This window comes from Sus scrofa, chromosome 8 (genome assembly GCF_000003025.6).
Source record: "Sus scrofa isolate TJ Tabasco breed Duroc chromosome 8, Sscrofa11.1, whole genome shotgun sequence".
Taxonomy (NCBI): domain Eukaryota; kingdom Metazoa; phylum Chordata; class Mammalia; order Artiodactyla; family Suidae; genus Sus; species Sus scrofa.
In genome coordinates, this window is record NC_010450.4 from 92,919,523 (window position 1) to 92,945,052 (window position 25,530).

The window sequence follows — 25,530 nt, forward strand, 5'->3', positions numbered from 1 at the left end:
GCTATATGCTTGAAACTATCACAATATTATAAATCAACTATATATCAATAAAATAAATAAGCTTTTAAAATTTATAAAAGGAATGAACTAGCCTCTGTATTTATTTTCCCACCACTACTGAATCCCCTAACAAAAGCCCTAAAATTTTCAGGTGATCTGATAACAAAGACAGTACCAGATAACTACTAATCTCAAGCTCCAAACTCAAATGTGCAGTTACAATCCATTCATGCTAAATTTTATCAATTCAATATTTATTTCAGTCAAAATAATGTTCTCATCAAGCTTAGATGTGGTCTGTTGAGAAGGGAGCTTCCTTAGTCATTTGTTTGCAAATCTTCCTCTTAGTTCACACTACTCCTCTGCTGTGACATCCAATTTCCCACCTGGTTCTCAGCTAATTAGATCAAACTAGATATGGAAGGATCCTCTTTCTCCTTTACAGTTGTGCCCATTTAAGAAACAATTAAATAAAATCCTGTAAGGAGTGATGAACACACTAAATTCGGATTTCAGTGTAACTAGGAGATCTTGGCAAAATTACTTAACCTTTCTCTCCCTCAATCTTCTGATCTGTAAAATAAAGATAATAATAGAAACAATTTCATAACATTATTGTAAGTATTTAATATACACAAATCACTTCAAACCTGATACATAAGAAGTGTTGTTAGAGCTACCCCTCAATAATATTAAAGAGTATAGCACTTTATGTCTGGTCACTTATGATGGAGCATAATAAGGTGAGAAAAAAGAATGTATACATGTATGTGTAACTGGGTCACCATGCTGTACAGCAGAAAATTGACAGAACACTGTAAACCAGCTATAATGGAAGAAAATAAAAATCATAAAAAATAAATACTCTTTATGCAAAAAAAGGACAAAACATTTACATATGCAATCTTTACTACTATTACTTTACTGAATTCGTGTTACACTTTTTTTTTTTTTTTTTGTCTTTTTGCCATTTCTTGGGCCGCTCCCACGGCATATGGATGTTCCCAGGCCAGGGGTCTAATCGGAGCTGCAGCCACCGGCCTACGCCACAGCCACAGCAACGTGGGATCCAAGCTGCATCTGCAGCCTACACCACAGCTCACGGCAACGCCAGATCCTTAACCCACTGAGCAAGGCCAGGGACCAAACCCACAACCTCATGGTTCCTAGTCGGATTCATTAACCACTGAGCCACGACGGAAACTCCCTCGTGTTACACTTTTTAACAGTAGAGGAAACTAAGGCCCATGAATATTAATACCATCATATCAAGGATGTCACAGTCAAGATCTGAACCCAAATCTGTTGAGATATCATAAGTATCTCATTTCAGTTAATATTACTGTTCAACAAGTTTCTTCAATAATAATTGACAGATACAGACTCCTTTAACCTAAAATTTTCCCTCTGTAAATTTATTTGTTCTCAAATATCTGAGATATTTTTAAATATGATAAAAGTAACAATCACTTTAGAGTGATTCTACAACCTGATAGAAAATAAAAAAGCATGTACTTAAGGAGATGCTATTTAATAAGAAATATGACTCAAGTTTAATGAGTGATTCATTTTTTTATAAATATTCTCAGTGATTTATGTCATTAGCTTTTATAAGAGGGCTGCTATCTACCTTCTCACCATAATTTTCTTTTGTTATTCAGTTTCCATTCTGTGAGTGAGGATGGGGACCTGTCACAGATGCAGAGAAATATATGAGGAAACTATTTTTTTTTTTTTTGCTTTTTAGAGCTGCACCTGTGGCATATGGAGGTTCCCAGGCTAGGGATCTAATCGGAGCTATAGCTGCAGGTCCATGCCAGATCCGAGCTATGTCTGCGACCTACACCAACGCCAGATCTGAGCCACATCTGTGACCTACACCACAGCTCACGGCAATGCCAGATCCTTAACCCACTGAGCGAGGCCAGGGATCAAACCTGCAACCTCATGGTTCTCAGATTTGTTTCTGCTGCGCCATGACAGGAACTCCAAAACTTTTATTTCTAAATTTCTCCTATAAATTTCAACTCTGTCACACACACACACATGCATATACATATGCACATAGCCACACATGTAAACATATATCTGCATAGGTATGTGCACACATATGCACCTAGGTAAAAATAATACATGCAAAATTAAATCTCAAAAAACTAGACAATAATTTTAATACTTTAACATTGCATTAATTTTTTAGGTCTTTGCTGTGACTATCCCATTTGATCCTCTACAAGATTTTTTAATTTTATTTTATTTATTTATTTATTTATTTTTGTCTTTTTGCCATTTCTTGGGCCACTCCTGTGTCATATGGAGGTTCCCAGGCTAGAGGTCGAATCAGAGTTGTAGCCGCCGGCCTACGCCAAAGCCACAGCAACGCAGGATCCGAGCCGCGTCTGCGACCTACACCACAGCTCACGGCAATACAGGATCCTTAACCCACTGAGCAAGGCCAGGGATCGAACCCACAACCTCATGGTTCCTAGTTGGATTCGTTAACCACTGAGCCACGACAGGAACTCCAAGATTTTTAAATTTTAAAGTATACCTTTACCAACAGAATGTTTCTGAAGGTGATACTTAAACCTGGGTTAAAATCCTGATTTCCTAATTTTTTTTTTTTTTTTTGCATTAACTAAACTCTTTGGAGTCTTTTAGTGCCTCAACTTATAAACAAATATAATGATATCATTAACTGCCTCACAGAATTTTGTGAGATAAATTACATTGTATAAAGTTACTAAAATAGGGCTAGACCCATGACATTTGTTTCTTTCATCTATTCCTTTCCACTTTTCTTAGATTTGACTTCCTGAAGCTTGTTATTTAATTTCAATACATACAAATTCACTATTATCATTTCTATAGTTTTGATTTTTAATTTTTTCACTTCTGCCTCATGACTAATGTAATTTCCCTGAACTATTTCTATTCTTTCCAACTATATCATGGACATCAGTTTAATGTGAGTATAGTCCTTCCTCCCCAACTCCTCCATGGTTCACTTTCTACTCAGTGTATTATTATTTGCATAATTTTATTTCTGTGTATTTTAAAACTTCTTTTGTTTATTCCCTTCTAAGTACATGATATTGCTTTATCTTCTCTTTCAGTGCTGGAAGAAAATGTTTCTTCACTATGCTGACTGTCTTCTTTTGACCAGGAGAAAAACTTTCTCACCCAGTGGTAGCTAACATATAGTAGGCATGGATTTTATCTTGGTGCTTTTATCACTGTATGAGAGCAAAGAAAATAAAGGTACAAAACAAATAAAACCAAATGTATTCTCATGTTTAGAGCTGGAGAACTAGTTGATTCATACTTTCTAGTCTATTTCCTATGCCTAAAAGTCATAGAGGAATATCATCTATCTTGGATGGTGAGGACCTGTTTCTACACCTCATTAATTGTTTTCACTATATAAAACAAGGGATACATGAAAATTTACAACTAACATGCCAGTTGCCAAAACATGTTCTTTTCACCATCCTTAGCACTTAATTATGAAGATCTCACCCTATGCTCCATCAAATTGTAATGAGGGCTTCTTCAAATGGCCCTAGAATGTTCTATCTACTTCAAAAGGCAATTCATTTGCTGTAGAGGGATAACAGGAATTTTGATGGGCAGAAACTCTGATCTCTGAGATGGTGAGTAAGATTATAAGAATATTTCAACTTTCCTAAGGTTGGCAGGATTTTATTCTGTTTCAAATAACAGAGAAAGTTTAAGCCACTAAACAGAGTTCTCAAACAGTAGGTTTTGTATTATAGGTCATTCCTCTCCTATTTTAGCAACAGATTTATCACTAATTTTATTGTTAGACCTTGAAGGGTTATATATATTTTTGTTTTTATTCATAGATAATTCAGTGGGAAAGTAAGTAAGTCCCACCACTTTCTGGTTTATCTGTCTCTCTGTCAGAAATACTTCAAAATTCTATAGCTATGTGATCAGGTGATGGACTCACAAAGCTGTCTTGCCTCGGTAACTATTCTATTTTGAAATATTTCTGGCAATACAGACATTTTACCCCACCTCAAATGAGTTATTTAATCATGCTAATCATACATGAAATTTCATAAACATTATCATTTATTTAAACTTTTAACTTCCTAGGAAAATTTTAAAGTTTTTTTAAAGATTTCCCACTTTTTCATTTTGTAGGCTTCTAAAATAAGTTTTTAAATGTAGATTTTTCTTGCTTCCTGTGAGTTATAATAATTTCTCAGAAAAATGAAAAATTGTGTAGTCTAGAAAGATTTCAATTCTGGAATGTGATAAAGGGATGAAAAGTCAAAATAATGGAATATATGACTTGCAGTAAGTAAAGGACTCTATTTTAACCACATTTTTTTAAGATCACAACTACTATGCTAAGGAAGGAAAAATTCCCCAAAGACAAAAGAGTCTGAATCAATTGCTCTTTAAAAGCCATATATTTTTATAAGTTCTATATAAATCCTAAGATGCTACTTTAGACACTAATGAAAGTGTTTTCTTTAAAAGACAAAGTGCACTAGGGCTTTAGAATGTTTTTTCCTGGAAAAGTAACTCTGAATTCTTAAGTTACTTTTCAATAAAAGGTAGCCATGGGATATATTCACAAATGGACACATCATTTATAGCATGTAAAAGCCAAACTTGGTGTTTTATTCATTAAAAATCATGAAACTGTCATGAAACTGCCTTAAAAGCTTTTACAGAAACATAGTCCCTTGTTTATTTACTAAAGTACAAGGAATATAAAGAACTGTATTTGAGAAGAGAACCACAAATACCTCTTCCTCCAAATTTCCATAATCTTCTGGCTTTTTACTTGAGGACTACAATGCTACCAAAATAGTTTGGAAATTTCAAATAAAACTTTTCAGTTGAACTAAAAATTGTAAAGTAATATTATAACATAGCAGCCACATTAATTCAGGAATGATTTTTTTTTCTCTCAGAATAAGACAGTCATTATGGTTGTAAAACTACATTTTATCTAATATAGACATTATTTCTGAGGCACAATTCTACACAGTTGGTAGGAAAATTCCAAATGAATCCCAGTTTCTTTCCGATAAATATTATAAAGAATTGGTATGGCCTGGTTTTATTATCCTTACTCTATTATAATTCCTAGTTGTGAAAAATTGGTAGTAATCAGAAACAAAATAAAATCTAGGAATTAATTTCAATGCTTATAAGTTTTCCAAAATCATCATAAAGACCTATCACAGCAGTCTGTCAGTGAAAAACAAATGTTGAGATGAAAAAAAAAAAAAAAAGAATTGAGAATACCTAAAAGCTAAAGTTTAATGTTTTATGAACAAAAATCAAGAGGCTTCAGACAATTTACTATCTATAATTTGGTGGGTGGTAAAGATTTAACCACTTTTTGTCTTTTTTCATTTACTATAAAAGTAAATCCCTAAAAGTTATTATTTAGTTCTGACTGGACCCCCTTTAAACTATTTCCAAAGTTATACTATTATAATGCCATATTAAGAATACAGATATAACAAAAATATTTTATTGCAGAAAATATCATCTTATGACCACTGAATATGTAATTATAAATAAATATATGTATACATTCATATGGATACTGAAATCCTTTTATTTTAGAAGACAAATTAATTTTTAATACACTACAATATGGTTCTTTATGACCATTTTAGTGGTTTTCTATAAAAGTTACCTACTTTATTGTTAATTCATTATAATGTCCAATAAATTCTAATAGTATAAATACTAATAGATAAATTGTAAAATTATCTCCATGGGCATGCAGAGGAAGGGAAATTTGATGATTCTATTAGAATGTCAGGAATATCTCTCTCCACCCCATTCCCATCCTGGGTGACAGTTTTCCCAGCAGTAATAGTAGACAGATATTCATCTACTGTATTCAACACTTCTGGTCACAGTAACGTATTATCTTTCTCATCTTAAGTACAAAAATGGTTCCCTAGAGACGGGATTAAGATGGCAGAATAGAAGGACTGGAGCACAACTTCTCTCCTAAAAACAACAAAATTCACAACTAAAGACTGAGCACACTTCACCAAAATGGACCGGAAATCTTAAAAAAGATACTCTACTCCAGAAAAAAAAGAGGAGACCACATCAAGAGGTAGGAGGGGCGATTTCATGATATAAACAACCCCACACCTCCTAGGTGGGAAGCTCCACAGACTGGAAACTAACTGGTTCATAGAGACTCACCTACAGGAGTGAGAGTTCTGAGTCCCACATCAAACTCTCACATGTGGGGATCTGGCACCAGGAGAAAGAGTCCCAGAGCATCTGGCATTGAAGGCCAGTGGGGCTTGTGCACAGGAGCTCCATGGGACTGGGGAAAACAGAGACCCCATTCTTAAAAGGCGCACACAGACTTTCACGTGCACTGGGTCCCAGGGCAAAGCAAAGTCTCCATGGGAATCTGAGTCAAACCTGACTGCAGTACTTGAAGGACATCCTGGGAAAACAGGGGTGAACGTGGCTTGTTGTGAGGTAGGACATTGAAGGCAAAGCTCTCGGGAATATTCAGCAGCCATGCATTTCTCTGGAAGTGGCCATTTGGGGAGAATCTGGCCCCACCCATCAGTCAGCTGCTGAGAAGCCCCAACCCAGGTGGGATCACAGCCCCACTCCTCAGTAAACAGGCTACCTAAAGACCCTCAGGCACACAGCTGCCTCTAATCCCATCCAGAGACGAAGCCCCACCCACCAGAGGGATTAGAATCGGCTCCTCCTACCAGGGGGCAGGCATCAGCCCCTCCCATCAGGAAGCCTACACCAGGCCTCCATACTGACTTCAGCCACAGGGGGGCAGACATCAGAAGTAAGAGAGGCTACAACTCTATTATCTGTAAGAAGGTCACCACACCAAAAACCTATAAAAATGAAAAGGCAGAGAACTATAACTCAGATGAGGGAGGAAGAAAAAACCTCAGAAAAAGAGCTAAGCCATGAGGAGATTCTCAGCCTCCAGGAATAAGACTTTAGACTGTTGATGCTGAAGATGATGCAAGACATTGGAAATAAACTGGAGGCAAAGATGGATAACTTACAGGAAACACTGACCAAAGAGGTACAAGATATAAATCTTACACAAGAAAGAGATGCAAAATAACTGAAATAAAAAATTCACTAGAAGCAGCTAACAGCAGAATACAGGAGGCAGAAGAACAAATAAGCGAGGTGGAGGATAGATTAGTGGAAATTATGGATGTGGAACAGAAAAGAGAAAAAGATTGAAAACAAATGAAGAGAGTCTCAGAGAACTCTGGGACAACGTGAAATGCACCAACATCTGTATTATAGGGGTGCCAGAGGAGAAGAGAGAGAGAAGGGGGCAGAAAAAATATTCCAAGAGATAATAGCCAAAAACTTCCCCAACATGGGAAAGGAAAACCACTCACTCAAATCCAGGGAGCACAATAAGTACCATATAAAATAAACCCAAGGAAGAACACCCCAAGACACACACCAATCAAACTGACCAAAATTAACGACAAAGAGAAAATCTTGAAAGCAGCTAGGGAAAAGAAACCAATAACATACAAGGGAACCCCGATAAGGTTATCAACAGATTTTTCAGCAGAAACTGTGCAGGCCAGAAGGGAGTGCCAGGATATACTTAACGTGATGAAAGGAAAAAACCTCCAACCAAGATTACTTTACCCAGCAAGGCTCTCATTCAGATTTGAAGGAGAAATCAAAACCTTCTCAGATAAGCAAAAGCTGAGAGAATTCAGCAACACTAAACCAGCCTTACAACAAATACTAAAGGAACTTCTATAGGCACAAAAATGGTTCCCTGCACTTCTACAGTCAACCACAAAGGAATGTCTTTGTGTCATCCATATTCTATGTTTCACAAAAAAATATTTCACAAAAATTTCTAATTAATTACAACCCCTCTGAGGTCAGGAACAATGATGGTTGTGTGACCTTTAACTAAAAATACAAAAGCCTATTATACTGACTACACAAAACAGGTATGCAAAAAGTATATGTTGAATGCATACATGCTTAGCTTGATTAATAATGAACTGAATGAAAAAAGTATGCCATGGGTGTGGCCCTAAAAAGACAGGAAAAAAAAAAAGAAAAGAAATTTACTTACTAGTTTCCTTAAGTCAATACATTTGTCAAGCACCTTTTATGGCTGGGTAAAACAGACCACAGAGAGAAAGCTGTATCCACTAGCAAACAAAAATAAAGTCATAAATATTTTCCAAAAGAATGCTGCACATTGAGTATCATTTCCTTTGACCTATTTGCTACCTTCCTGATTCAATATATGTTGGGTGTATTTCATTGAGTTTCCAGGCTTATTAGTGCTTCAAATATGCCTTACAATGGAGAGAAAGGTTCCCATGTGTTTTCTAACTGGCTATATTTTGCATACCCATCTTATAAAAGCACACAGATAGTATTTCATTTTAGATTGAGGAACTGCCATAATGGACACTGCAGCTTTGTTTCTGAATTAGCAGTAATAGGAACAGTGTTGCCATTAGTGTGACAAGGGCTAAAGCAATTAGATTTACACTTGATGAAATAGCTGTACCATCCATTTACTAGATCATGCTGAAACATTTCCACATCCTTTTATGTGTTTGTAATGGCAGGTGCCCTGTGTGTTAGCCCTAGTGTTCTTCTCTGGTGCCCTGACTTGTAACCATGCATACAAAGAATGCATTATAGCCTTGAGAGACTGATTATCTCTATTGTCACATCTCTCCATGGTACAGTATAATTGTTTCAGTTGCAAGAAAATTCCTGAAATGCTTAGTACTGCACACTGGATGAATGTCGGCTCAACCTTACAAAACGCTAGTGATTATTCAATGGGGAAAGGAGGTCTCTTTAGAGGCATTAAGGTTGCATTGCATTCTTTATGTGCTGACCTGAGAAAACACAGATGTTGTTGCCAAAACTAGCAAGTCAAATGGTAGCTACTAAAGAATTCATAGCGGCTATGTAGTGAAGAAAATCTGTCTTCAGTGATTAGGACTGTATATTGTAAAGGAGTGACTGCACATACCATAAATACATTTTGGTCTGAATAGATAAAATAGACACTAATTTGATATTTTGGCTGTTGACTATTTTAGATGCGAGTCTTTTATTTATAAATTTTCATTATTTTTTATAGATATTATTAATAAATCTACCTCCAAGTGCTAATGACATAATATATCACAAATGACTTCTTTTCCTAAAAATATACATATGTTTGAATTTGAAATATCTTTAAGTCTCAACAACAGCAAGATGAACAAGTAAAGTCATTCAAATTAGAATTTTCCTCTTAATTAATCAAATCCTACTTAAACATTACCAGATGATTTTAGAGTTATATATAAATTATGGCTGAGTGAAAACACAATACTTTTGATTATTAGATGGGGCCTGAAACTGATGATCTTCTAATTATATATTTTTTACTTGTGTGATAACTAGGCTACATTTAGATTGGTTTCAGTATAAAGTTGGGATAGATTTATAATACCAGTACAAAAAAGAATAGCACCTTGTTAAAGAACTGGATAAAATAAAGAAATGAATGGATAAATTGTATTGGTGTTTGTATTTTGGAGCTAGTAACTTGGTCAAATTGATGGGAAGCTGAGTCATTAACAGTTACAAAATTCAGTTATATTCATGAAGTTAAAAAATATTGTTATAAATCTAATCATTTGGACATATTTCTGCACCATATAGTGAAAGCAACTTTCACAGACTACAAATATTTTAGCAAATATTTTAAGAAACAGGAATATTATGTATTATGTCATCTTTTGACACTGACTAACTGTTTGTATTTAATGAGAAAATGCAATGGCACCATTTCTGGAGACTGCCTACTTTTCTTCAATTCTCCTGCTGTTTCTACACTTAAATATTTTCTTTACAGGCACTAATTTGTATGCCAGTGTAGTACTGGATTGACAGGTAAATTACCCTTAATAAACATTAAGAATATTCACCAGATAAACTATTATACTAAAATACATCAGAGAGCTTAGATATTTTTTTCTTGACCTTAGTCATGAAAAATATTACTTTTGAATCTGTAATGGAAATGAGCATAAATTATAACATCATTTAAAAGAGATTTCCCCTTTCCCGTACAATAGAATACACAAGAAAGCCAAAGTCTCAAAAAGAAAATAACTAAGCTGTGATTCTTCCCTTTAGAAATCAGTACGCACAACCTCAAATTAACTGCAAAATCTTCGTATATGACCCAGGCAACAGAAGCAATTGTTACCTTTGATCTTCCAGAAAGCGCTATTTCCAGATTTGGCTGTGGTGTCTGCCAAATATAATTTTGGGTTTGAACCAGATTTTTGTTCTTGTTGTAGCATATTTCATTGTATTTCCAAAAGAGATTTATAGCCATGCCTTCCTAAAACAACTATTAGAGTGGCAACTTGGAAGAAGTGTATTAGGTTATATGAATGCTTCACTTCTGGAACAAATTTTAAGAAAACTGAAAGAGAGTCTTCAGAAGTTTCTAGATTACTTCTAAGGAATTTACATTATATAAATTATTGAACTAAAGTTCTTATATAGTTATATTTCTATTTATATAAACATATCTATAGGTATTTCAATGATATTATTTATAATAATACTGCTAACTAGACATTGTTACTTGCTAGATGACTTTACATTTTTTAGCTTGCAACAAAACAATGGATAAGTAACAATATCATCCTCCACTTTATTACAGAGAAATCTAGAGTCCAACTGAAACACAAAAACAAGTTACTATTAATTTAACCTTTTTGTATACTACAAATAAGCAACTATATACATAAATAAGCTGAAATTCGGTGCTGTGTCTACTAATGATAAATCCTATATCAGATAAACCATCTATTATTTCTCATGTGGAAAATTTTTCTCATTTGGAATATGAGGAGCTATAGAGAGAGATATCTGCTCTAAAACCCTTACTGTAAAATTCACATATATATATTAATTTAATATTTTTACTTAGTCATTTAAAATCATTATATAACTTTCTGTTTCTGTTTTCCTGTGATAATGTCTAAAAAAGTGAATATGGACATTAATACAGTAGACAGATATTATGCAAATAAACTAATTCTCAGAAATATATTTCCCAGGGTTCCCATTGCTGCTCGGTGGTAACAAACTTGACAAGTATCCATGAGGATGTGATTCTGATCCTAAGCCTCACTCAGTGGGTTAAGGATCCTGTGTTGCCATGAGCTGTGGTGTAGGTTGCAGACACAGCTCAGATCCCATGATGCTGTGGCTGTGGCATAGGCTGGTAGCTGCAGCTCTGATTCAATTCCTAGCCTGGGAACTTCCATATGCAATGTGTCTGGCCCTAAAAAACAAAAAAAGAAAAAAGAAAAAATACGTATTTCCAAATATGTGAGTAAAGATGAATGTATGTCTCCCTGTATAGATACACAAGTGCACATACACTCACATACACACACACACAGAATCATGTTAACACCATTTTGCCATCACGAGAAAGTATATCATGTATAAATGCTAGGTAACAATAATCCAGATCCAATCTCTAAATATTGCCTCTGTAAATCACTACGATTTCCTAGGAATTTAGTTTTCATGTCTGTTAAAAATGGACAATAATTAATTTATTTGCTTTAAAATATCAACCATTATTTACACGTATGTTTTCATATTTACACAAATTTATATCTAGTTACTCAAAATAACATCCCTCCACACATTACTTAGAAAGCTAAACTTTGTAAAAAAGATAAAATTATGGTGTAAGAGCATTTAAATTGATCACACTATATATTATACACCATGATAAATAATAAATTAATACTTCTTACCATAATTAACATCTATAAGAACATGGTCCTTATTTATACTGCTATGGTGATTTGTGTCTCCATAATATTTTGGAACAATTCTTAGCACTCACCCAGACCCTTCCATCCACCACTACTTAAGCAAAGTCTGGAAAAGGTTTTAAGTTGTCACTTACGACCGAGATAAAGCACTTTAATAATACAGGTATATTAGAAGTACATAAGCCCACACAACTGGAACTCTTAATTCCTTGTTGAATTACAGTGATTTGCCTATAGAATAAGAGCCTGGTAAGGACAAATGTGATTTCTTTCTGGAGAAAATTCACATCACCAGGAAGGTCTAATCATTTCCAAATTTACTGTGTATTATATAATCAACAGAAAATTACCAAGTAAAAAATTAACAAAAATAATTCACATACAAGTGTGAATGTCCAAAAGGGGGCAGAGGTAAGAGAGGCTACAACTCTATTATCTGTAAGAAGGTCACCACACCAAAAACCTATAAAAATGAAAAGGCAGAGAACTATAACTCAGATGAGGGAGGAAGAAAAAACCCCAGAAAAATAGCTAAGCCTGAGGAGATTCTCAGCCTCCAGGAATAAGACTTTAGACTGTTGATGCTGAAGATGATGCAAGACATTGGAAATAAACTGGAGGCAAAGATGGATAACTTACAGGAAACACTGACCAAAGAGGTACAAGATATAAATCTTACACAAGAAGAGATGCAAAATATAATAACTGAAATAAAAAATTCACTAGAAGCAGCTAACAGCAGAATACAGGAGGCAGAAGCACAAACAAGTGAGGTGGAGGATAGATTAGTGAAAATCATTGATGCAGAACAGAAAAGAGAAAAAAGATTGAAAACAAATGAAGAGAGTCTCAGAGAACTCTGGGACAACGTGAAATGCACCAACATCTGTATTATAGGGGTGCCAGAGGAGAAGAGAGAGAGAAGGGGGCAGAAAAAATATTCCAAGAGATAATAGCCAAAAACTTCCCCAACATGGGAAAGGAAAACCAACCACTCACTCAAATCCAGGAAGCACAATAAGTACCATATAAAATAAACCCAAGGAAGAACACCCCAAGACACACACCAATCAAACTGACCAAAATTAACGACAAAGAGAAAATCTTGAAAGCAGCTAGGGAAAAGAAACCAATAACATACAAGGGAACCCCGATAAGGTTATCAACAGATTTTTCAGCAGAAACTGTGCAGGCCAGAAGGGAGTGCCAGGATATACTTAACGTGATGAAAGGAAAAAACCTCCAACCAAGATTACTTTACCCAGCAAGGCTCTCATTCAGATTTGAAAGAGAAATCAAAAGCTTCTCAGATAAGCAAAAGCTGAGAGAATTCAGCAACGCTAAGCCAGCTTTACAACAAATACTCAAGCAACTTCTCTAGACAGAAAAGGCCACAACCAGAAACAAAAATACAACAAACAACAAGGCTCACCAGTAAAGGTATCTATACCATAAAGATACGAAATCATCCACACACAATTATGCCACCAAAATCAGAAATCATGAGAAGAGGAGGGTACACACGCAGGACACTGGAGATGCACTTGCAATTAAGAGACCAACAACCTAAAACAATCTCGTGTATATACATATACAGACTCACATCAAAACTTCAGAGCAACTGCAAACCAAAAACTACAGTTGATACACAAACAAATAAGAAAAATCAACTCAAATACAACACTAAAGATAGTCATCAAACCACAAGAGGAGAGAGCAAGAGAAGAAGGGAAGAAAAACAAGCCAGAAAAACAAATCCAAAGCAATTACTAAAATGGCAATAAAAACATACAATATCAATAATTACCTTAAATGTTAATGGACTAAATGCCCCAACCAAAAGACGCAGACTGGCAGAATGGATACAAAAACAAGCCCCCCATATACAGTCTGTCTTCAAGAGACTCGCTTCACTCCTAGGGACACGTACAAATTGAAAGTGAGAGGATGGAAGAACATATGCCAGGCAAACAGGAATCAAAAGAAAGCCGGAGTTGCAATACTCACATCAGACAGACAAAATAGACTTCAAGATGAAGAATATTTTAAGGGACAAGGAAGGTCACTACCTAATGACCAAAGGATCACTCAAGAAGAAAATACAACAATTGTAAATATCTACACACCCAAACAAGGTTCACCACAATATATAAGGCAACTGCTAACAACCTTAAAAGGACACATCGACAATAACACAGTAACAGTGGGGGACTTTAACACCCCACTTACAGCAATGGACAGATCATCCAGACAGAAAATCAATAAGGAAACACAGGCCCTGAAGGAAGTATTAGACCAGGTGGACTTCATAGATATTTACAGGACATTCCATTCAAAAGCAGCAGAATACACATTCTTCTCAAGTGCACATGAAACCTTCTCTAGGACTGATCACATGCTGGGCTACAAATCAAGTCTCAGTAACTTTAAGAAAACTGAAATCATATCAAGCACCTTTTCCAACCACGATGCTATACGACTGGAAATCAACAACAAGAAAAAACTGCAAAAAACACAAACACGTGGAGACTGAGCAACCTGCTACTAAACAAATGGATTCCCGAAGAACTCAAAGAGGAAATGAAAAAAATACCTAGAAGCAAATGACAACACTCCAAAACCTATGGGATGCAGTAAAAGCCATTCTAAGAGGACAGTTTACAGCCATACAAGCCCACCTCAGGAAACAAGAAAAAGCTCAAATAAACAACCTAACCTTACATCTAAAGAAGTTAGAGAGAGAAAACAGACAAGACCTAGAGTTAGCAGAAGGAGAGAAATCATAAAGATCAGAGCAGAAATCAATGAAATAGAAATGAAGAAAACCATAGTAAAGATCAATGAAACGAAAAGCTGGTTCTTCGAAAAGCTCAACAAAATGGATAAACCCTTAGCCAGACTCATCAAGAAAAAAGAGAGAGGACTCCAATCAATAAAATTAGAAATGAAAAGGGATAAGTACAACGGACATCACAGAAATACAAAGGATCATAAGAAACTACTATATGCAAGTATACGCCAATAAAATGGAAAACCTAGAAGAAATGGTCAAATTCCTAGAAAAGTACACTCTTCCAAGACTAAACCAAGATGAAATAGAAAAGATAAATGGACCAATCACAAGTACTGACAATAAAACTGTGATTATAAAACTCCCAACAAACAAAAGTCCAAAACCAGATGGTTTCACAGGTGAATTCTATTCAAAAATTTAGAGAATAGCTAACACCTATCCTTCTGAAACTATTCCAAAAAATTGCAGAGGAAGGAACACACCCAAACTCATTCTCTGAGGCCACCAACACCGTGATACCAAAACCTGACAAAGATACCACAAAGAAGGAAAACTACAGGCCAATTTCACTGATGAACATAGATGCAAAAACCCTCAGCAAAATACTAACAAACAGAATCTAATACATTAAAGGGATTGTACATCATGATCAAGTGGGACTTATCCCAGGGATGCAAGGGTTCTTCAATATCTGCAAATCAATCAGTGTGATAAACCACATTAACAAACTGAAGAAGAAAAAACCATATGATCCTCTCAATAGATGCAGAAAAAGCCTTTGACAAAATCCAACACCCATTCCTGATAAAAACCATCCAGAAAATGGGCATAGAGGAAACCTACCTCAACCTAATAAAGGCCATGTATGACAAACCCACAGCAAACATCATTCTCAATGGTGAAAAGCTGAAAGAACTCCCACTGAGATCAGGAAAAAGACAAGAGTGTCCACTCTCGCCCCTACCATTCAACGTAGTTTTGGAAGTCCTAGCCACAGCAATCAGAGAAGAAAAAGAAATAAAAGGAATCCAAATTGCAAAGGAGGAAGATAAACTACCACTATTTGCAGATGACATGATACTATACTTAGAGAATCCTAAAGACTACCAGAAAACTGTTAGAGCTCATCCATGAATTTGGCAAAGTTGCAGGATACAAAATGAATACACAGAAATCAACAACATTTCTATATACTAACAATGAAAAATCAGAAAGAGAAATTAGGGAAACAATCCCACTTACCATCACATCCAAGAGAATAAAATACCTAGGAGTAAACCCACCTAAAGAGACAAAAGACCTGTACTCTGAAAACTCTAAGACACTGATGAAAGAAATCAAAGATGACACAAATAGATGGAAAGACATACCATGCTCTTGCATGGGAAGGCTTAATATTCTCAAAATGACTATACTACTCAAGGAAATCTACAGATTCAATGTAATCCCTATCAAATTACCAAGGACATTTTTCACAGAACTCAAACAAAATATTTTAAAGTTTATTTGGAAGCACAAAAGACCCAGAATAGCCAAAGACATCTTGAGAAAGAAAAATGGAGCTGGAGGAATCAGGCTCCCTGACTTCAGACTATACTACAAATCTACAGTCATCAAAACCATATGGTACTGGCACAAAGACAGAAATATAGATCAGTGGAACAGGATAGAAAGCCCAGAATTAAACGCACCACCTACAGCCAACTCATCTATGACAAATGAGGCAAGAATATACAGTGGAGACAAAACAGCCTGCTCAATAAGTGGTGCTGTGAAAACTGGATGGCCACATGTAAAAGAATGAAATTAGAACACTCCCTAACACCATATACAAAAATAAACTCAAAATGGATTAAACACCTAGATACAAGACCAGATACTATAAAACTCTTAGAGGAAAACATAGACCAAACATAAATGACAGCAACATCTTCTCAGATCCACCTCTTAGAGTAATGACAGTAAAAACAAAAATAAACAAATGGGACTTAATTAAACTTAAAAGTTTCTGTACAGCAAAGAAGCCCTAAACAAAACAAAAAGACAACGCACAGAATGGGAGAAAATCTTTGCTAATGAATCAACCGATAAGGGATTAATCACCGCAATTTATAAATGCCTCCTACCACTGAATACCAAGAAAACAAACAACCCTATCCAAAAATGGACAGAAGATCTAAACAGACAGTTCTCCAAAGACATGCAGATGGACAAAAAGCACATGAAAAGATGTTCAACATCACTCATTATTAGAGAAATGCAAATCAAAACCACCATGAAGTACCACCTTACACCAGCCAGAATGGCCATCCTCTAAAAGTCTACAAACAGTAAGTGCTATTACACTGTTGCTGGGATTGTAAACTGGTGCAACCACTGTGGAAAACAGTATGGAGATTCCTCAAAAAACTGCAAATAGTACTGCCATTTGATCCAGCAATCCCACTCCTGGGCATCTATCCAGAGAAAACCATGACTCAAAAAGACACAGGTATTCCAGTATTCATTGCAGCACTAGTTGCAATAGCCAAGACATGGAAACAACCTAAATGTCCATTGACATAGAGTGGATCAAGAAGAGGTGGTACATATACACAATGGAATACTACTCAGCCATTAAAAGGAACAAAATACCAGCATTTTTAGCAACATGGATGGATGTAGAAATTATCATGCTAAGTGAAGTCAGTGAGACAACAAGACACCAATATCAAATGCTATCACTGACAGGTGACAGTCTGAAAAAAGGACAGAATGAACTTCTTTACAGAACCAATACTGACTCGCAGACTTTGAAAAACTTATGATTTCCAAATGAGACAGATGGAGGGGTGGATGCACTGGGGGTGTGGAATGGAAATCTTTTAAAATTGGATTGTGATGATCATTGTACAACTATAAATGTAATAAATACATTGTGTAATAAAAAAAATTTTTTAAAGTGCAAATGTCCAGGAGTAGCCAAAAATAATCTTAAAAAAAAATTCAAAATTGAAACACATTATTCACTAGCAAGTCTTATAAATCTATAGTAATTAAAACAATAATAAATTATTACATATAAACACTTGCAGTCCCATGTAACAAAAACAACATTCAGAAACAGCCAAATGTAAGTATGGAAACTTGATTTATGACAAAAGTAGAACTATGAAAGAATCAAGACCAGATAATCTTCAGTAGTCAATACTCTTAGAGAAAAAAATGGTTTTGACCTATGAAGAAAAGTGTATAGGTAGATGGATTGGATCTAAAATTCAAAGTTAGAAGTTTTTAGAGGAAAATATAGGTGAATATATTTATTACTGAAGCTTTAACAATGTTCCTTAATCATGATACATAAAACACTACCCGTAAATTAAAATATTTAAAAATTAAAAGGAAAAAACACCAAGTAGTTATATTATGAGCCACACGGGAAATGTGGGGTTAATAGATCCAAACTATTGCATTTGGAGTGGATAAGCAATGAGATCCTGCTGTATAGCACAGGGAACTTTATCTAATCACTTATGATAGAACATGATGGAGGATAATGTGAGAAAAAGAATGTATATGTATGTGTGACTCAGTCACTTGACTATACCACAGAAACTGACATAACACTGTAAACCAACTATAATGGAAAAAATAAAAATCATTAATAAAAAATTTGACTTTAAATAAGAAAATTAATAGAGTTCTTGAATAAAAATTTTACCATTCCGTTCATAAAGGAGAAGCTACAGAATGAGAGAAGATATTTTCAACACATAAAAAACAAAAATAACTTGTATCCATAAAATATTCATCAAAATTCTAAAAACCAACAAGGAGATTATATGAATATATATTAAATAAATGTATAAATAGGTAAATAGACAAAAGAATTAAACAGGCACTTCACAAAACATTTAAATGGTCAATAAGCCTTTGAAAAGTTGCTCACACAACATCAGAGAAATGAAAATTAAAACCATGAGTACAGAACCACACACTTGTATACACACACACACACACACACACAAAGAGCAAAGCGAAAGTAAAAACATGAAAGATCAAAGTAAGAAAACAACAGCAAAAGCATGCATGTTTTGCTGAAGATGTACAGCAAAGGGAACTCACACATTGCCAGTGAATGTGTAATTTGGTACAACCTCTTTGGATGACTGGTAGCATATAAATAAGCTGAACATTCTCAGAAACTATGTAACTATGCACACATATATGATACCACTTATTATACATATACCAAGTCCAAATGTCTATCAGTACTAGAATTGATAAATAAATTGTAGTATATTCCCACACTCACTACTATTTAGAAATAAAATTTACAACCTAGTGTTACATATGAAACACGGCAAAATCTGAGAACAAATAATGTGGATGGCGTAAGACACATGTAAAAGAGTATATGATTCTAATTAAATAGCATTTTAAATTAGGATAAATTTAAAAGTGAGAATAGTATTTACTTTTTGAAGAGTGGGAGTGATGGAGGGAGAGCAAATCATTTCCGTGTGAAATACTACAAGCTAGTTTTAGGATACAAGTATTGTGGTAATTTGCTACCCAATAATAGATAATTGATTCACCACATTTCATATTGTCAAGCCCTGATTTAGAATGGAACTGTTTTTAGGTCTATTCTTGGCTAAATGCAAAGACCCCCTTTTACAGAGAACAAGTATTGTTATGAAATATGCTTACTATATTGAATGCCAGGGTTCTTACTCTCTTACATCCATGTTTACTACATTTGTGAACAGTCTTAGTTATTAAAAATATTATCCTTCTGTTGAAAAGAGACCGCATAATTTTCACTTATTTTTCCTAATTCTGCATTTTAGCACTACCCAGAGAAAGGTAACTCTCTCCTAATAGGACAACCCCTCATACACGTGAGAAGAAAATGTTAAGATTTATTTTAGGTATTTATACCTCTATGGCTCCTGTATATACATACAAATTACAAGTTCAGCATTTCTGCTAATTTTGTCTACTGAAATTTTCCAGAAAGAAAAAACTCTAGTGAATTCCTGCTAGGAAATGTCAGATCAAAAGGATTGGTACCGCTCCAGGTTCTAAAGGTCAATGGGTTTGCTAAAGAGGGAGGGTGAAAAATTTCTTGATGCAAGTTTCCACCATCAAAAATGTCCTTGCTGGTTCTGAGAAACCCAAATCTGTAGGCTACTCACAAGGCAGTACTTATAAATCTTTTATGAAAGGGTCAAGACTAGGGTATTGCAATACAAGCTATCATCACTAGAAATAACGTAATAGGTCCCGCTAAAGGCCACTTGAGTTGGTGCAGCATGCATTGTAACAAAGTAGAATCACCTATGCTAGTTGCACAAAAGCCATGAGGATTGTTAGAGTTGAATTCCATCTTTCCTAATAAATAACCTATAACTACCTAATGACTCATATTGGAATATATTCAAATAGTCCTCAAAGATATTCAAAACAAGCTCATATATTTAAGATTTTTGAAGTCTCAAAATGCTTGCATTAATGGTAATGTGTCATATGCAAAATTAATTTTCAAAGAAAACCTTGCTATACTGAGACTTAAATAGCATTTATAAAGTCACACAGCCTTGTTATCCCATATAGATAATGCAGGTAAGTTTTATATTTACAAAGTATTTTGACATCTTGAAAAGTACCCTGGTTCAAAAGATCTAGATCTAAAAATAATAATTTTTTTTGGCATGTGGGCAGTAACCCCAGCCACAGCACTGGCAATGCCTTGTCCTTAACTACTAAGCCACAGGGAACTCCTAAAAATAGTACATTTTTTTAAATATAGCTGAACTCATTTTTAAAAAACACAAAAAAAAAAAATTTTTAAAAGAAAAGAAACTTGTTTTGGACCCCTAAGTGAAGAGGATAGTAGAAAACATAGTGGTAAAGTATATAGCTGAACTACAGGTATCTTGGGAGTATCTTCTGATATCAGAACCAAGAGGCTTGCAGTTTAACTACTTTTCCAAGATCTGTAAACAATACCTTAGGTCTACCAAAATGTGGAGTTAAAACTGAGACCCTGGAGTTCCCGTCGTGGCGCAGTGGTTAACGAATCCGACTAGGAACCATGAGGTTGAGGGTTCGATCCCTACCCTTGCTCAGTGGGTTGACGATCCGGCGTTGCCGTGAGCTGTGGTGTAGGTTGCAGACGTGGCTCAGATCCCACGTTGCTGTGGCTCTGGCGTAGGCCGGCAGCTACAGCTCCGATTGGACCCCTAGCCTGGGAACCTCCATATGCCGTGGGAGTGGCCCAAGAAATAGCAAAAAGACAAAAAAAAAAAAACAAAAACAAAACTGAGACCCATACAAAACAAAGATGTTACCACAATGGTAACAGGAAAGATAAACCCATTTATAAAGGGATATGACTAGTAACTCTTCTGTTTGTACTGATAATTGATGGGCAAAATATAGCCTATGAAAACTTGAAAACTCCAACTGACCTAACTTCTATGTGGCTCTGGAGTTTCAGTTTAAAGTATGAGTATAGGAAACCCCAAGCTAAGAAATTAGCCTAAAATGGTACTGAGATAGTGGCATCTCAATGTACCTGAAAATGCAAATTTTCTCTGCAGATAGAACACTAAAGCAAGCTTCACAGGATTTCTACAGATAGCATCCTGCTCATAAGGCTTATAATCTTTTTTTTATTTTTTATTTTATTTTTTTTTAATTTATGGCAGTACCTGTGGCATGTGAAAGTTCCTGGGCCAAAAATCAAATCTGAGTCGCAACTATGACCTACACCATATCTGTAGCAACACCAGATCCTTAATCCACTATGTGGGGCCCAGGATCGAACCCACTCTTCTGCAGCTAGAGTTGGATTCTTAACCCACTCCACCATGGCAGGAACTCCAAGGCTTATAGCCTTAAATCATAAACACACAAGGAAGCAATTATGAGTGAGAATCAATAGAAACAGCACATAGCGCAAGTAAGCTGTTCAAAGAATTAAGGTATTAAGTTACCAGATATAAAATACAAATAGTAAATATAAATGTTTAAAAGAAATGCAAGAGTCACACACATGATTTAGGAATAAATAAGATATAATCAGACAAGTCCAAATATACCTGATAACTAAGCAAATGCACTTTCTAGACTTGATAAATATAATCATTAGCAATAAGAATCCAGAGCTCAGTCAGTCAACGAGAAATGGTTGATGAGATAACTGATGATACTGGATGCAGATATGAAGAAATTACTCAGATTTGCAGCATGCTTTTTATGAAAAGCAGAAATAATAAAAATAGTGGATATATGCATAACCAATTTACTTTACTGTACACTTGAAACTAACACAACTTTCAAAGTCAACTGTACTCCAACAAAATTTATTTTAAAATGATGGGAAAAGGAGAAGCTCCTAAATTTCCCTTAGTGGATTTCAAAAAGAAGGAAAAATAAAGAAAATGAGGGGAAGGCTATATTTAAAAATAAAATAACTGAGAATAGCTCCAAACTGATAAAAAGAAAACAAACAATAAAATATGAGTCTTCTTATTTAGGAGGCATACACAACCTAAAGAGAACACATTAAATAAAATCCCACATTAAAAAAAAAAAAAAAAAAAAAAAAAAAAAAAAAACCTGTACTTTTACAAAGATGACTGCAACAGTCTTATACTTCAAGAGCTTTTCTATAATGGAACCATACTACTCTCCCACCAGGAGGAGAAACCAAATCCCCTTCCCTTTGAATCTTGGGTGGCCTTGGAATTTGTTTGTAAATCAATGAAAGCAGAGGAGGAAAAGCTGTTTGACAGTTGCAGCTTGGTCACAAGAGTTCTTGTGTCTCCCTCCTCTCTTCAAATGTTTATTCAAGGCAAGTTTCCTTTCATAAATCTCCCTCTTGGAACTCAGCCAGATGCTGTGAGAAGCTCCAGCTCAAGCCACTGGGGAGGCCATGTGAAGGTGCTGCATTTGACTGTTCAAGCTCAGCCCAGCCTTAGTATCACCCAGTCACAGCTCAGGTATCAGACAATTATAAAGAGCAAGATACTTAAGCTCTCTGATCTTCAGTTTCTTCACATGTAAAATGGGAATAAAAAAATAACATATATTTCATAAAGTTAAATTGGGTAGATTTAATCAGACAATTATATACCCCAGCCATTATGAAGCAGAGAGAAGCTAAACCTGCTGTGCCCTCCCTGGATTCTTGATGCACATAATCCCTGTAAGCTGCAAAAAATGACTGTTTTATAACACTAAATTTAAGATGCTAACTGGAGTATTTACTGAGACACATGGAAGTTTCCCTGAAGAATAAAAAAGGGAAATTAGGAGATCCTAAAAATCAGTCTAATAATTTGCTATTCATGTATCTATAGCCTGGGAATCTCCACATGCCATGGATGTGGCCCTAAAAAGACAAAAAATATATATATAAAATGAAATTTATACAACATTGTACAATTAGAGAAAGGAAGAGAACCTCAATTTCCTTGATCTCTATTTTAATGTATATTATGATAAAATTTGTATTTTTCACAAATGGGATATAAAATATTTTTAAAGTTTTTTGGACTTTTTTAAATTAAAAAGAAGCTAATAGATCAGTGAAAAAATTTAAGTGTCTTAAGCCCAAAAAAGAAGAGGAGGTGAGAGAAATAGGTGAATGGGATATTTTTAAAATATCTAATTTACGAGAGGTTAACAAACTAATCAAGTCTTAAACATCAGTAAGAAATTCTGGGAACAATGAAAAAGGCCCTCAAAAGATTGGATGACACTAACCTGCATTGGTAAGGGTGTTATTGTTTACCCAACCTACCAACACAAATGCTAATCTCTTCTGGAAACACCTCCACAGACATACCTGGAAATAGTGTTTTACCAGCTATAGGGCCATGCAGCCAAGTTAACATGAAATTAACCATCACAGAGTATAATCTTAACCCTCAAATTGTTTATTTTAGAACTCACAGAAGCTGAGAGAAAAATAACCAATATGTAAGAATCACTTTAAAAAGCGGTAATTTAAAGAGAAATTCAAGCCACCAAAAACATTATGCCAATTCATTTGTCATCATATGCAGTACTTGGGCTTGACCTGGCACATATCTCCATAATGAAAAAAAAATTGAAAACTTAAATTACTAACAGTTTCATGAAAACAACTCTTGAAACTTAATCCTCTAGGGTCATTGAAAGAAAAACTATGGGTCTCTACTAGAGAAAGAAATAATTTATTAACTACTAATATTTTTTATTTGATGTTATCATTTATAATAAATTAATAATTTAGCATAATAATTTTAATGACTGTCACAAAAATTACCAAAGCAGCACAATTATTACAGAAATAGTAATGGATATAAGTTTTAAGAAACTATGCTTGGAGTCTTGTCTTCCATTTTACAGCTCTATGGCCTTAGGCAAGATACTTAAGCTCTCTGATCTTCAGTTTCTTCACATGTAAAATGGGAATAAAAAAATAACATATATTTCATAAAGTTAAATTGGGTAGATTTAGCTATTGTTTAAATGAGAATTCTGTAAACTCTGAATATATTATAACTGAAAAACTTATAAACCATTAACAAGATTTCAGCCATATAAAAGGTAGAAGCAGGACAGTCTGCTATTAGATATATTACTCTAATTCCTATTTAATTAATATGAAGTATACAAAATATATAAATACAATCAATTTATTTAATCAAACTGCACATGCCATAAATCAATTATTTTATTACAGCCAATCCAAATTTTATGTTTTATTTATTTATTTTTTTGTCTTCTGTCTTTTTAGGGCCACACCCACAGCATGTGGAGGTTCCCAGGCTAGAGGTCTAATCAGGGCTACAGCTGCCAGCCTACACCAGAGCCACAGCATCACCAGATCCGAGCCGCGTCTGCGACCTACACCACAGCTCACAGCAACGCCAGATCCTTAACCCACTAGGCAAGGCCAGGGATCGAACCCCACAACACCATGGTTCCCAGTCAGATTCATCTCTGCTGCACCACGACAGGAACTCCCGATCCAAATTTTAAATGCTAGTTAAAGACATGACCACAGTCTTTACTTCATGCAACTTCATAGTGCAGCTCTCTATCAAAACAGGAAAAATTATTTTGGTTTAAATTTGTTAATATCTGAACATTTTCTAGGACTTACTGAGCAAAATTTCTTAATATTCACTATAATAACTTAAATGATATACTTAACTGAATCCAAATATTTTTCTATTTTTCACCCTAAACAGTGTATTCTATTATCTATCTGTACAATGTAGGTATGAGAAGTGAAGAGAAACTGAAATATTGATGCCAGTGAGAAGGCTAATGCAAAACTAGTGAAAAGTTTAAAAGCATTTTTTTGTTTCTTGTATAGTTTTGTGTACAATGACCAATAAATTACAGTGTGCACTTAAACAGCTATGAAGAAATTAAAGTATACACATTTGTGATAAAGAATTACTTGTGTTTTTTACACAATTTACACCTTTAATACTAATACACAAGACGTGTAAACTTTCATTTATGTTTATAGCCAAGATATTAAATACATATATATATAGTTATGGATTCCAATCTTTAATTGTATATTCACAGTCCCAAAGAGCCAGATGTATACGAAACATAAAAGTAAGAAATAAGTTGAAAGCGTCTATTTTTCAAATATCTTATACTAAAAGATAGATGTTTATGGAGATGCATTATAATACAATCTAATGGCTAAGGAAATTTCCTTTTAAGGAAGGCATATTATGAACTTCTTTCATAATTTAGTAACTAAATTTCCTTGACTATTGCCCAGTGACCTTATTCTATATTAAATTACTTTATATGACAAAATAGTTTATTCAAAGTTAAAACTGCAAATACATTTAA